Source organism: Myotis daubentonii, chromosome 1, assembly GCF_963259705.1.
Source record: "Myotis daubentonii chromosome 1, mMyoDau2.1, whole genome shotgun sequence".
In the NCBI taxonomy this organism is placed as follows: Eukaryota; Metazoa; Chordata; class Mammalia; order Chiroptera; family Vespertilionidae; genus Myotis; species Myotis daubentonii.
Window position 1 is genome coordinate 100,865,612 of NC_081840.1, and position 12,482 is coordinate 100,878,093.

Below are 12,482 nucleotides of genomic sequence, written 5' to 3' on the forward strand. Positions count from 1 at the left end.
TTAGCATACGACCGCTACCCTTCCCATTGGCTAATCAGGGCAATATGCAAATTAACTGCCAGCCAAGATGGCGGCCAGCAGCCAGGCAGCTTGAAACTAACATGAGGCTTGCTTGCTTCAGTGACGGAGGACTCCAATGTTCCCCGCCTGCCGCTGCAGGCCTCTGAGCTGCAACTCTAAGCAACTATGTTACAAATATAGAAGCTAAACAAAACGCCAGAAACCTGCTTTAGTCTGCCGGGTTTCAGCCAGCAGGGTCGCAACATTGTTTCAAATACAGAAGGTAACCAAAGCCAGAAACCTGCTTTCGGCAGCAGAGGCCTAAGAGCTGGATCCAAGCCTCAAAGCTAAAGCTGGCCCAGAATAAAAAAGAAGAAAAGGAGCGGTTGGGAGCTTCAGTCACCCGCCAGCCTGAAAACAGCCCTCAGCCCCTCACCCAGACTGGCCAGGCACCCCAGTGGGGACCACCACCCTGAAGGGTGTGTGACCAGCTGCAAACAGCCATCAGCCCCTCACACAGGCTGGCCAGGCACCCCAGTGGGGAACCCCACCCTGATCAAGGACACCCTTCAGGGCAAACCAGCCAGCACCCACCCGTGTACCAGGCCTCTATCCTATATAGTAAAAGGGTAATATGCCTCCCAGCACCAGGATCAGCGGAGCCGCGAGGCCTCCCGGCACCAGGATCAGTGTGACAGGGGGCAGCGCCCAAACCCCCTGATCGCCCTGCGGCTCTGTGTGTGACAGGGGGTGGGGCCACACCCTCCCTATCCACCCTGCTCTGTTTGTGACAGGGGAAGACGCCCCAAGCCCCTGATCAGCCCTGCTCTGTGCCTGATATGGGGGAGAACCCCAACCCCCTAATCGCCCTGCGGCTCTGTGTGTGACGAGGTGCGGCGCCCCAACCCCCGGATCAGCCCTGCTCTGTGGGTGATCGAGGGCAGCGCCCCAACCCCCACCCCATGGGCCCTGCTCTGTGTGTGATGGGGTACAGCCATAACCTCCCCATCTGCCCTGCCCTGAGTGTGACAGTGGCAGCGCCCCAACCCCCTGATCCGCCCTGCTCTGTGTGTGACAAGGGGCGGTGCCCCAACCCCCTGATCAGCCCTGCTCTGTGCCTGATAGGGGGGAGCTCCCCAACCCCCTGATTGCCCTGCGGCTCTGTGTGTGACAGGGTGCGGCACCCCAACCCCCTGATTGGCCCTGCTCTGTGTGAGACAGGGGGCAGCGCCCCAACCCCCTGATCGGCCCTGCTCTGTGTGTGAGGGGGTAGAGCCATAACCTCCCCATCGACCCTGCCCTGAGTGTGACAGTGGCGGCGCCCCAACCCCCTGATCCACCCTGCTCTGTGTGTGACAGGGTAAGGAGCCCCAACCCCCCTGATCAGGCCTGCTCTGTGCGTGACAGGGGGCAGCACCCCAAACCCCAGATTGGCCCTGCTCTGTGTGTGACAGGGGGTGGCGCCGCAACCTCCCTATCGACCCTGCCTTGAGTGTGACAGGGGGCGGTGCCCCAACCCCCCAATTGGCCCTACCCTGAGCGTGACTGAGGGTGGCATTGCAACCTCCCGATCTGCCCTGCTCTGTGCATGACAGGGGGCGGTGCCCCAACTCCCCAATCGGCCCTGCTCTGAGCCCGACCAGGGGCTGCACCTAGGGATTGGGCCTGCCCTCTGCCACCCGGGAGCAGGCCTAAGCCAGCAGGTCATTATCTCCCGAGGGGTCCCAGACTGCCAGAGGTCACAGGCCGGGCTGAGGGACCCCCCTCCCCCCTGAGTGCACAAATTTTTGTGCACCAGGCCTCTAGTCCTAAATAATAAAGAGGTAATATGCAAATTGACCCTCATTCCATCACACAGCCATAAGATGGCTACGCCCACAGTGGCGGCAGGGTTCCAGTAACACAGATGGCTGCACCTACAGCAGAGGCAGGGTTCCCGTAATGAGTGATCATAGCAGGAATCTGAGGCTGCATGGCGCCGGGCCAGGGCAGGGGACCTGAGACTGTGCCACCCTGCCAGTGGGGCTTGACAGGGGACCTCAGGCCATGCTCCCTGCACAGTGAAGCTTGAAGGGGGACTTCAGGTCGCGCCACTTGCCTGGTGGAGCTTGATGGGGGACCTCAGGCCATGCTCCCCTGCCCAGGCCAGGGGGCCTGAGGGTGCACTGGGGGAACTGAGGCTATGCTTCACACCTGGCACTGGGCCGGGGGACATGAGGCTGAATCCCCCAACACCTGGAGGGATTGACAGGGGTCCTGAGGCTGCACCCCCCCCCACCCAGCAGGGCTTGACAGGGACTTGAGGCTGTGCCACCTGCCTGGCAGGGCTTGATAAGGGTGGAGCTGGACAGGTCTGGATCTTGCCCAATGGGGGTGGGGCCAGCCAGGTCTGGGTCTTGCATGATTTTGAGATGCACGCGGGTGGGCAGGGACTTGACTCTGGGTCCCACAGCGTGCCCCAGACTCTGATAGGATGAAGATTTTCATATACATTTTACTAATTTTCTTTCATCTCTGACACTTCTATTATAGAGAAAGGGCAAATAGCAATATTAAAATATTTCCTCCAATTAATTCTCTTTTAATGTGCACGAATTTCATGCACCGGGCCACTAGTATATTAAAAATATATACCAAGACAAAGTGGGATATATTCCAGGGATGGAAGGCTGGTACAATATTCACAATTCAATAAATATGATACATTATATAAACAAATTGAAAGACAAAAAAATCACATGATCATGTCAATTGATGCAGAAAAAGCACTCGACAAAATCCAACACCCATTTTTGATAAAACCTCTCAGCAAAGTGGCAATAGAGGGAGCATATCTTAACATGATAAAGTCCATATGACAAACCTACAGAGAACATAATTCTCAATGGGCAAAAGCTAAACGGATTTCTCCTAAGAACAGGAACAAGACAGGGATGCCCACTTTCACCACTCTTATTTAACACAGTACTGGCAGTCCTAACCACAGCGATCAGACAAGAATAATAAATAAAATGCATCCAAATTGGAAAGGAGGAAGTAAAATTCTCATAATTCGCAGGTGACATGATATTGTACATAGAAAACCCTAAAGCTCCCACCAAAAAACTACTAGATTTAATAAATGAATTTGGCAATGTAGCAGGATACAAACTCAACACCCAAAATCAATGGCTTTTTTATACACCAATAATAAATTCTCAGAAAGAGCAACTAAACAAGCAACCCCATTTACCATTGCAACAAAAAATTAAGATACTTAGGAATAAACTTAACCAAGGAGGCAGAAGACCTGTATTCAGAAAACTACAGGATGATGAAAAAAGAGAAGAAAATTTAAACAGGTGGAAGAATATACCATGTTCATTGGTTGGTAGAATCAGCATCATTAAAATGTCCTTACTACCCAAGGCAACCTACAGATTCAATGCAATCCCTATTAAAATACCAACAGCATATTTCACAGATCTAGAACAAATACTCTAAAAATTTATATGGAATCAAAAAAGACCCCACATAGTGACAGCAATCTTGAGAAAAAAACACAAAGTTGGAGGAATCACAATACTAGATTTCAAGTTATATTGCAAAGCCTCCATAATCAAAACAGCCTGGTACTGGCACAAGAACAGGCATGTGGATCAATGGAACAGAACAGAGATCTTAGAAATTGGCCCATGCCATTACACTCAATTAATATTTGATAAAGGGGGCAAGACCAGAGTATACAATGAAGTCAAGACAGTCTCTTCAATAATGGTGTTGGGAAAATTGGACAGATACATGCAAAAAATATGAAACTAGACCAGTGGGTCGGAAAACTATGGCTCACAAGCCACATGCGGCTCTTTGGCCCCTTGAGTGTGGCTCTTCAACAAAATACCACATGAGGGCACGCACATACAGTGAGATTGAAACTTCGTGGCCCATGGACAGAAGTCGGTTTTCGGCTGGGGCGAGTTTATTTTGAAGAAGTGGCATTAGAAAAAGTGGGGGGTGTCAGTCGGTCCAGCGACGGGTGACGCAGTGCCGGTGGGCCACAGGATACGCAGCACAGGGGAGGCGCACATGATTCATGCATGAGTTGAGTGAGCCAGTCAGTCAGCAGTCTCATTGTGCAGTGGTTAGTGCTAGTCGTGTCCGCAAATCGCACGTGGGTGACAAAAGTACCTACTCAAAGCATAAAGTTACCTATATTTTTCCAACCATCTGCAAATCCTACAGGTATTTTTGTCATCAATTTAAGAATTGTAATTCTTTTGTGTTGGTGGCTTTCCTATCTAATAAAAGAGAAACATGCAAATTGACCATAACCCCAACACCCTTCCCATTGGCTAATCACCAGGATATGCAAATTAACTGCCAACCAAGATGGCGGCTGGCAGCCAGGCAGTGAAGCAAACAGGAGGCTTGCTTGCTCTAGTGATGGAGGAAGCCAACGTTCCCTGCCTGCCACTGCCGGCCTCTGAGCTGCAGTCTAAGTAACTATGTTGCAATTATAGAACCTAAACAAACTCCAGAAACCTGCTTTCAGCCAGCAGGTCTTCAGCCAGCAGGATCACAGCAGTGTTTCAATTATAGAACCCAAACAAACCAGATACCTGCTTTCAGCAGCAAGGTCTCAGAGCTGGAGCCGAGCCTCAGAGCTAAAGCCGGCTCTCAGGTCCAGTGACAGCCATAGAAGGTAAATAAATCCCAGAATAAAAAGAAAAGACAAAAAGGAGAGGTTGGGAGCTTCAGTCGCCTGCCAGCCTGAAAATGGCCCTCAGCCCCTCACCCAGACTGGCCAGTGGGGACCCCCACTCTGAAGGGTGTGTGAACAGCTGCAAACAGCCATCATCCCCTCATCCAGGCTGGCCAGGCACCCCAGTTGGGACCCCCACCCTGAAGCAACAAGATGACGGCTAATTTGCATACTGAAGGCGGGCAGCAGCGGGCAAGGCTGTCCACAGTCCGGGACCGGATCTGTGACCCTGCCGGGCGGGGGGCAGTGCTTGAGGCTATCCACAGTCTGGGACCTAGATCCGTGACCTGGTGGTGGGCAGGGCGGTGGTGCTTGAGGCTGTCCACGGTCTGGGACCCGGATCCATGACCTGGCGGGCAGGGGGCAGTGCTTGAGGCTGTCCGCAGTCCCAGCACCCGGATCCGTGACCCTGCCAGGCAGGGGGCACTGCGGGAGGCTGTCCACTGTCCCAGGACCCAGATCTGTGACTCTGCCGGGAGGGGGGCAGCGCTTGAGGCTTTCTGCAGTTCCGGGACCTGAATCCATGACCCTTTCTGGTAGGGCGGCAGCTCGAACAGGGGCGAATCGGCCAGGGTTGGGCAGGGCAGGACACCTGGCTTCCGCCCAGCCTTAGTCACTCTGGGCAGGTGAGCAGTGTAGAGAGCCTCTGGACAGGGGAGGCAGGCCGGCGGAGGGCAGCCTGTACTCCCCACATGGCGGTGGTGACAGCTGTGAGTGCGCCAAGCGGAGCCTGCAGGCTGAGCTGAAGTAGCGCCTGCAGGCCATCAGCGCCCAGGAGTGGCTGTGCAAGGTCCGCCTCCTGGCCCAGAAGGTGCAAGATCGCAGGGACAGCCACCGTGGCGGGCCAGACTGATGTCCTCCTGGCCGCACCACGGGGGTTTGCGGATCTGCAAAGCCAGAGGCCTCTGGTGTGCACATCCCTCCTGGCGTGTGAACATCCCCCAGCACACTGTCACCCTCCCACGCCTGCAACAGTTGCAAACCAAGGCGTGCAAAAGTTCCCCCCGCCTCTCCACTGCACTTCCATCAACCCAGCATGCCTAACACCCCCACAGGATGTGCACACATCCCCTCTGATGCGCTCACGTCCTTTGGAGAGTGTCTGGGTGTTCTGGGTGCTGAGGGTGGGCGCCTGTGAGATGACAGTCAGAGGGCGGAGTGGTGATGCCATGTTCCCACGGAGGCCAGTGCAGCTACGAGATCACCTCTGGGGGGTTAATGCAGGTGCTGAGGCAGGAGCAGGTGCAGATAGACACACCTGGTGGGCATGGGCAGCCCTCGCTGAGGTGCCTTCGGTCAGCATTCAAGATCAAGAACCCAGAGGTGGAGAGGAATTCCATCCTCTCAGTGAAACAGTGGGATAGTCGGGGCGACTGTAGAGGAGGAATGTGCACTTTGGGTGCCAGCACCCATGAGCAAAGGCTGCCCTGACTGAGCCTCGCTTGCTTGGGGTCTAGCGCACTCCTGCCAGGCAGCGGGTGACAGGGCGTGCTTTTCCGAATTAATGAGAGAAAACGTTGATTCTCCTGCTGCCCACAAAGGTGGAAAGTGAAGTGGGGAGACATGTGGGGAGTGAGCGAGGTTCCCTGTCTGGGGGTTCCAAATCTGCTGTTGGTTTCTTTCACCACTGACTAGAGATATACAGGGTGTCCCCCCAAAATGTATACACACTTTGAATACCTACTAATTCCAATGGTTTTAAGCATAAGAAAGAAACAACAATGGAGCTGTTATCTGTTAAAAGTGTGGGCACAAACAGGCAGTTGGACATTCCCTGAGGGGTCTCAGATTGGAGAGGGTGAATGCCAGACTGAGGGCCTCCCTTCCCCTCCCTCCCCCCCCCGCTACCCCAGTGCACGAATTTCATGCACTGGGCTACTAGTATCATTATTATAAAACTAGAGGCCCGTTGCACAAAAATTTGTGCACTCGGGGGGGAGGGGGGGCCCCTCAGCCTGGCCTGTGCCCTCTAGCAGTCTGGGACCCCTCAGGCGATAACGCCCTGCTGGCTTAGGCCTGCTCCCGGGTGGCAGAGGGCAGGCCCAATCCCTAGGTGCAGCCCCTGGTTGGGCTCAGAGCAGGGCCGATTGGGGTGTTGGGGTGCCGCCCCCTGTCATGCACAGAGCAGGGCAGATCGGGAGGTTGCGATGCCACCCTCAGTCACGCTCAGGGTAGGGCCGATTGGGGGGTTGGGGCACCGCCCCCTGTTACACTCAAGGCAGGGTCGATGGGGAGGTTGCGGCGCCACCCCCTGTCACGCACAGAGCAGGACCAATCAGGGGGTTGGGGAGCTGCCCCCTGTCACACACAGAGCAGGGCCCATCAGGGGGGTTGGGGCTCCTTACCCTGTCACGCATGGAGCAGGGTCGATCAGGGGGTTGGGGAGCTCCCCCCTATCACGCACAGAGCAGGGTTGATCAGGGGGGTTGGGGCGCTCCCCCTTGTCACGCACAGAGCAGGGTTGATCAGGGGGTTGGGGAGCTCTGCCCTGTCACGCACAGAGCAGGGCCCATCAGGGGGTTGGGGAGCTCCCTCCGTCATTCAGAGAGTAGGGCCGATACGATAGGGGAGTTGGGTGCCGCCCCCTGTCACACACAGAGCAGGGCGGATCAGGGGGTTGGGACGCCGCCACTGTCACACTAAGGGCAAGGCCGATGGGGAGGTTATGGCTCTACCCCATCACACACGGAGCAGGGCCGATCAGGGGGTTGGGGCACTGCCCCCTGTCACACACAGAGCCACAGGGCCATCAGAGGTTGGGGAGCTCCCCCGTATCAGGCACAGAGCAGGGCTGATCAGGAGGTTGTGGCGCCTTCCCCTGTCACAAACAGAGCTGGGCAGATAGGGAGGTTGTGGCCCCGCCCCCTGTCACACACAGAGCTGCAGGGCGATCAGGGGGTTTGGGCGCTGCCCCCTGTCATGCTGATCCCGGTGCCAGGAGGCCTCTTGGCTCTGCTGATCCTGGTGCTGGGAGGCATATTACTCTTTTACTATATAGGATAGAGGCCTGGTACATGGGTGGGGCTGGCTGATTTGCCCTGAAGGGTGTCCTGGATCAGGGTGGGGGTCCCCACTGGGGTGTCTGGCCAGTCTGGGTGAGGGGCTGAGGGCTGTTTTCAGGCTGGCTGGTGATGGAAGCTCCCAACCGCTCCTTTTTTTCTTTTTTCTTCTTTTTTTTTTAATTCTGAGCCAGCTTTAGCTCTGAGGCTCCAGCTCTTAGGCCTCTGCTGCTGAAAGTAGGTATCTGGTTTTTTTCGTTTCAAAACAATGTACAACTCCAGCTCTGACTCCAGCTCTGAGATCCCAGCTCACTGAAAGCTGGTTTCTGGGTTTGTTTTTTTTTTTAGCTTCTAATTTGTTAAAATGTTTCAAACTGCAGGCTCAGAGTCCTGCAAGGCAGGCGGGGAACGTTGGTTTCCTCCGTCACTGAAGCAAGCAAGCCTCATGTTAGTTTCAAGCTGCCTGGCTTCTGGCCGCCATCTTGGCTGACAGTTAATTTGCATATTGCCCTGATTAGCCAATGGGAAGGGTAGCGGTCGTATGCCAATTACCATGTTTCTCTTTTATTATATAGGATAAAACATTTTTTTAGGTGCCCTGTTTGAGATGGCTACAAAGAAGAAGCAAAGAAAAATGGAAGATGAAACCGTGAATTTAAAGTTGAATTTAAAGTTGAATGTACCTACCTATATAGTTTAAGTTTAAAAAATTTGGCTCTCAAAAGAAATTTCAGTCGTTGTACTGTTGATATTTGGCTCTGTTGACTATTGAGTTTGCCAACCACTGAACTAGACTATCAACTTACAGGATACACAAGAATAAACTCAAAATGAATGAAAGACTTAAATGTAAGTTGTGAAACCATAAAAATCCTAGAAGCAACCATTGGCAGCAAAATCTCAGACATCTCTCATAGCAATATGTTTATGGATACATCTCCTAGGGCAAAGGAAACTAAAGAGAAAATAAACAAATGGGACTACATCAAAATAAAAAGGCTTCTGCACAGCAAAAGAAACCATCATCCAAATGAAAAGGGATCCCACTGTATGGGAGAACATATTTTGCAATGATACATCTGATAAAGTGTTAATATCCAAAATATATAAGGAACTCATACAATTTAACAGTTGGAAGACAAATAATCCAATTAAAAAATGGGCAAGTAACCTAAATAGACACTTTTCCAAAGTGAACATTCAGATGGCCAAGATATATATGAAACAATACTCAAAGTCACTGATCATCAGAGAGATGAAAATTAAAATGACAATTAGTTATCACTTCACACCTGTCATAATGGCTACCATCAACAAATCAACAAGTGCTGGTGAGGATGTCGAGAAAAGGGAACCCTGTACACTGCTTGTGGGAATGCAGACTGTTGCAGCCATTATAGAAAACAGTATGGAGTTTCCTCAAAATATTAAATATAGAACTGCCATTTGACCCAGTGATTCCACTTGTAGGAATATATCCTAAGAAAACTGAAACACCAATGAGAAAGAATGTATGCACCCCTATTTTCATAGCAGCACAATTTACAATGGCTAAGATCTCGAAACATAGGTAGGTGAGTAGATAAAAAAGTGGTGGTACATTTATACCATGGAATACTATGCAGCAGTAAAAAGGAAGAATCTCTTATCCTTTGATACAGTATGGACCTGGAGAGTATCATGCTAAGTGAAATAAGTCAGAGAAAGACAAGTATTATGTGATCTCACTCATATATAGATTCCAAGTAACAAAATAAACTGAGGAACAGAGTGGATCCAGAGACATGGAATCATGAAACAGAGTGTGGAATCTCAGAGGTAAGGCATGGGAGGGTGGATGGATGGAAGGTGATCAACCAAAGAATTTGTATGCATATATGCATGGCCCATGGAGACAGACAATAAGGTGGTGAAGACCGGGGCAGGGGGTGAGGGCAGGCTAGAAGCAGTCAATGGGGGATAAGATGGGACATGTATAATACTTTCAATAATAAAGATTTTTAAAAAAAGAAGAACCTGTGATTACACCATTTGAGAAGGCTGATTCACTAGCTGGTGGTCTACCTCAAGTGAGTGATAACAGCTGTTTAAGTGAAATAGATCAGGATGGTAAAAGGTGAAATCGATAAATCTTTTAATTCTAGGTGATGGAATATTAGCAATGATTACTTTTTCTAGAAATAAAGGAGCATAATGTATTATACAGGCCAAGGCCAGAGAATTCTCAGTTATATCAAACTAGAGGCCTGGTGCATGAATTCGTGCACCAGTGGGGTCCTGGCCTACTGGATCAAGCCAAAACTGGCTTTCTGACATCCCCTGAGGGGTCCCGGATTGCGAGAGGGCACAGGCCAGGCCGAAGGACCCCACTTGTGCACGATCGGGGCAAGGGAGGGATGCAGGAGGTTGGCCAGCTGGGGGGGATCATGGGAGGGCTCCAGGGCATTTCCGGCCTGGCTCGCTCTGTCCTGATTGGACAGATCCCAGAAGCAAGCTAACCTACCAGTTGGAGCGTCTGCCTCCTGGCGGTCAGTACACATCATAATGAGTGGTTGAGCGGCCTTAGCATATCATTAGCATATGCTTTGATTGGTTGAACGGCTGACTGGTCAACTGGACACTTAGCATATTAGGCTTTTATTATATAGGATGCTATTGAAAGGTTAAGATGAGTGAGGATAAGTGACTCTGATAAGGAGAAAATAGTTGCCATAGAAGCTACACTGTGGTGAGTAAGTGAAACAACTCCTTAGAGAATTTTTACTGGGAAAGGCAATAGAGAAATGGATGATGAAAGAAGACGAATGTGGAGTTCAAGGGAGTTTTCTTTCTTTTCTTATTTTAAGATGGGAGCTTTTAGGGTATGTCTGTATATTGTTGGAAAAGATCCAGTAGAGAGAAAACATGTTTATTAAATCTAACTTTATTTGAATTTCCAAGTTTTAGAAAGCTCATCAATTGTATTACACATTTTAAAGATTATAGTAAACTAATTATCCATTGCATTTCTATGATGTGCAGTTTTTTAAATATTTTATTTATTTTTTTCCATCACCATTTATCCCCTCTGGGCCCTCTTTCACTCCCCCACTACCCCAGAATCACCCCATTGTTGTCCATGTCCATGAGTTCTCTCTCTTTTATTTTATTTTTTGCTCAATTCCTCAACCTCACCCCGTAAACCCACCACCACCACCAGAGCTGTCTGCCTGCTCTATCTATGAGTGTCTCTATTTTGCTTGGTAGTTCAGATGGTTATTAAATTCCACATATGAGTGAAATCATAAGGTACTTGTATTTCTCTGACTGGCTTATTTCACTTAGCATAATATTCTCCAGGCCCATCCAAGCTGTTACAAAGGGTAATTTCCTTCCTCTTTATGGCCGAGTGGTATTCCATTGGGTAAATGTACCACAGCTGTTTTATCCACTCATTGACTGATGGACACTTGGGCTGCATCCAAACCTTGGTAAGTACAAATAACTGCAATGAACATAGGGGTGCATATATTTTTCAAGTCAGTGTTTTGGGTTTCTTTGTATAAACTCCCAGAAATGAAATTGCTGGTTCATAATGAAGTTTCATTTTTAATTTTTTGAGGTAATTCCATACTGCTATCCACAGTGGCCGTACAAAATCAACATTCCCAACAGTGCACAAGGGTTTCTTTTTCTCCATATCCTTGCCAACACTTTTTTGTTGACTTATTGATGGTAGCTAATCTGACAGGTCTGAAGTGATATCCTATTGTGGCTTTAATTTGCATTTCTCTGATGGTTAGTGACGATCATTTTTTTCATGTATCTATTTGCCATCTATATGATCCCTTCAGAGAAGTGTCTATTCAGGTCATTTGCCCATTTTTTAATTGGATTGTTTGTTTTTATTGGTGTTGAGTTTATAAGTTCTTTACAAATTTTGGATATTAACCACTTATCAGATGTATCATTGACGAATACGTTTCCCATTCAGTGGGTTGTCTTTTCATTTGGTTGATGGTTTCCTCTGCTATGCTAAAGCTCTTTCTTTTATGTAGTCCTATTTGTTCATTTTTCTTTTATTTCCCTTGCCCAAGGAGATACGTCAGAAAAAATATTGCTACAAGATATTGCCAAGAGTCTATCCTTTCTTCTAGAATTTTTATGGTTTCATGTCTAACATTTAAGTCTTTAATCCATTGTGAGTTTATTCTTCTGTGTTGTTTAAGAAGGTGGTCTAGTTTCATTTTTGCAAATATCTGTCCATTTTTTCTAACACAATATATTAAATAGTCCATTATATTTTTTGCCCCCTTAGTCAAATATTAATTAACTATAAAGGCATGGATTTATATATTGGCTCTCTATTCTGTTCCATTATCTGTTTTTATGCTAGTACCATGTTGCTGTTGTTTTTTGTTTTACTTTTACTACTTTTATTTAAAACTATAAAAAAATGACAATGACAACCAATAACATAATGCTTTTCTTCACATTCATATGAATTTTAGAATATTATTGCCCCTGGAGAAATAACTTGACAAAATATAAAGTAGTACCACACTGTGAAATCTACAAATCCTAGAAGTCAACATCTTGAAGACAATCTCCAGGGGTAGGTGGGGGAAAAAACAAGTGTCACAAGAGATGAGACAAGCACATATAAGGATGGCAAGCTGGGGAAAAGATCATGTCAATGACAGTGACCCAGACAGTAGGTACCCTTTTCTCCTGCCCCCCCCACACTACCACATGAAATGGGT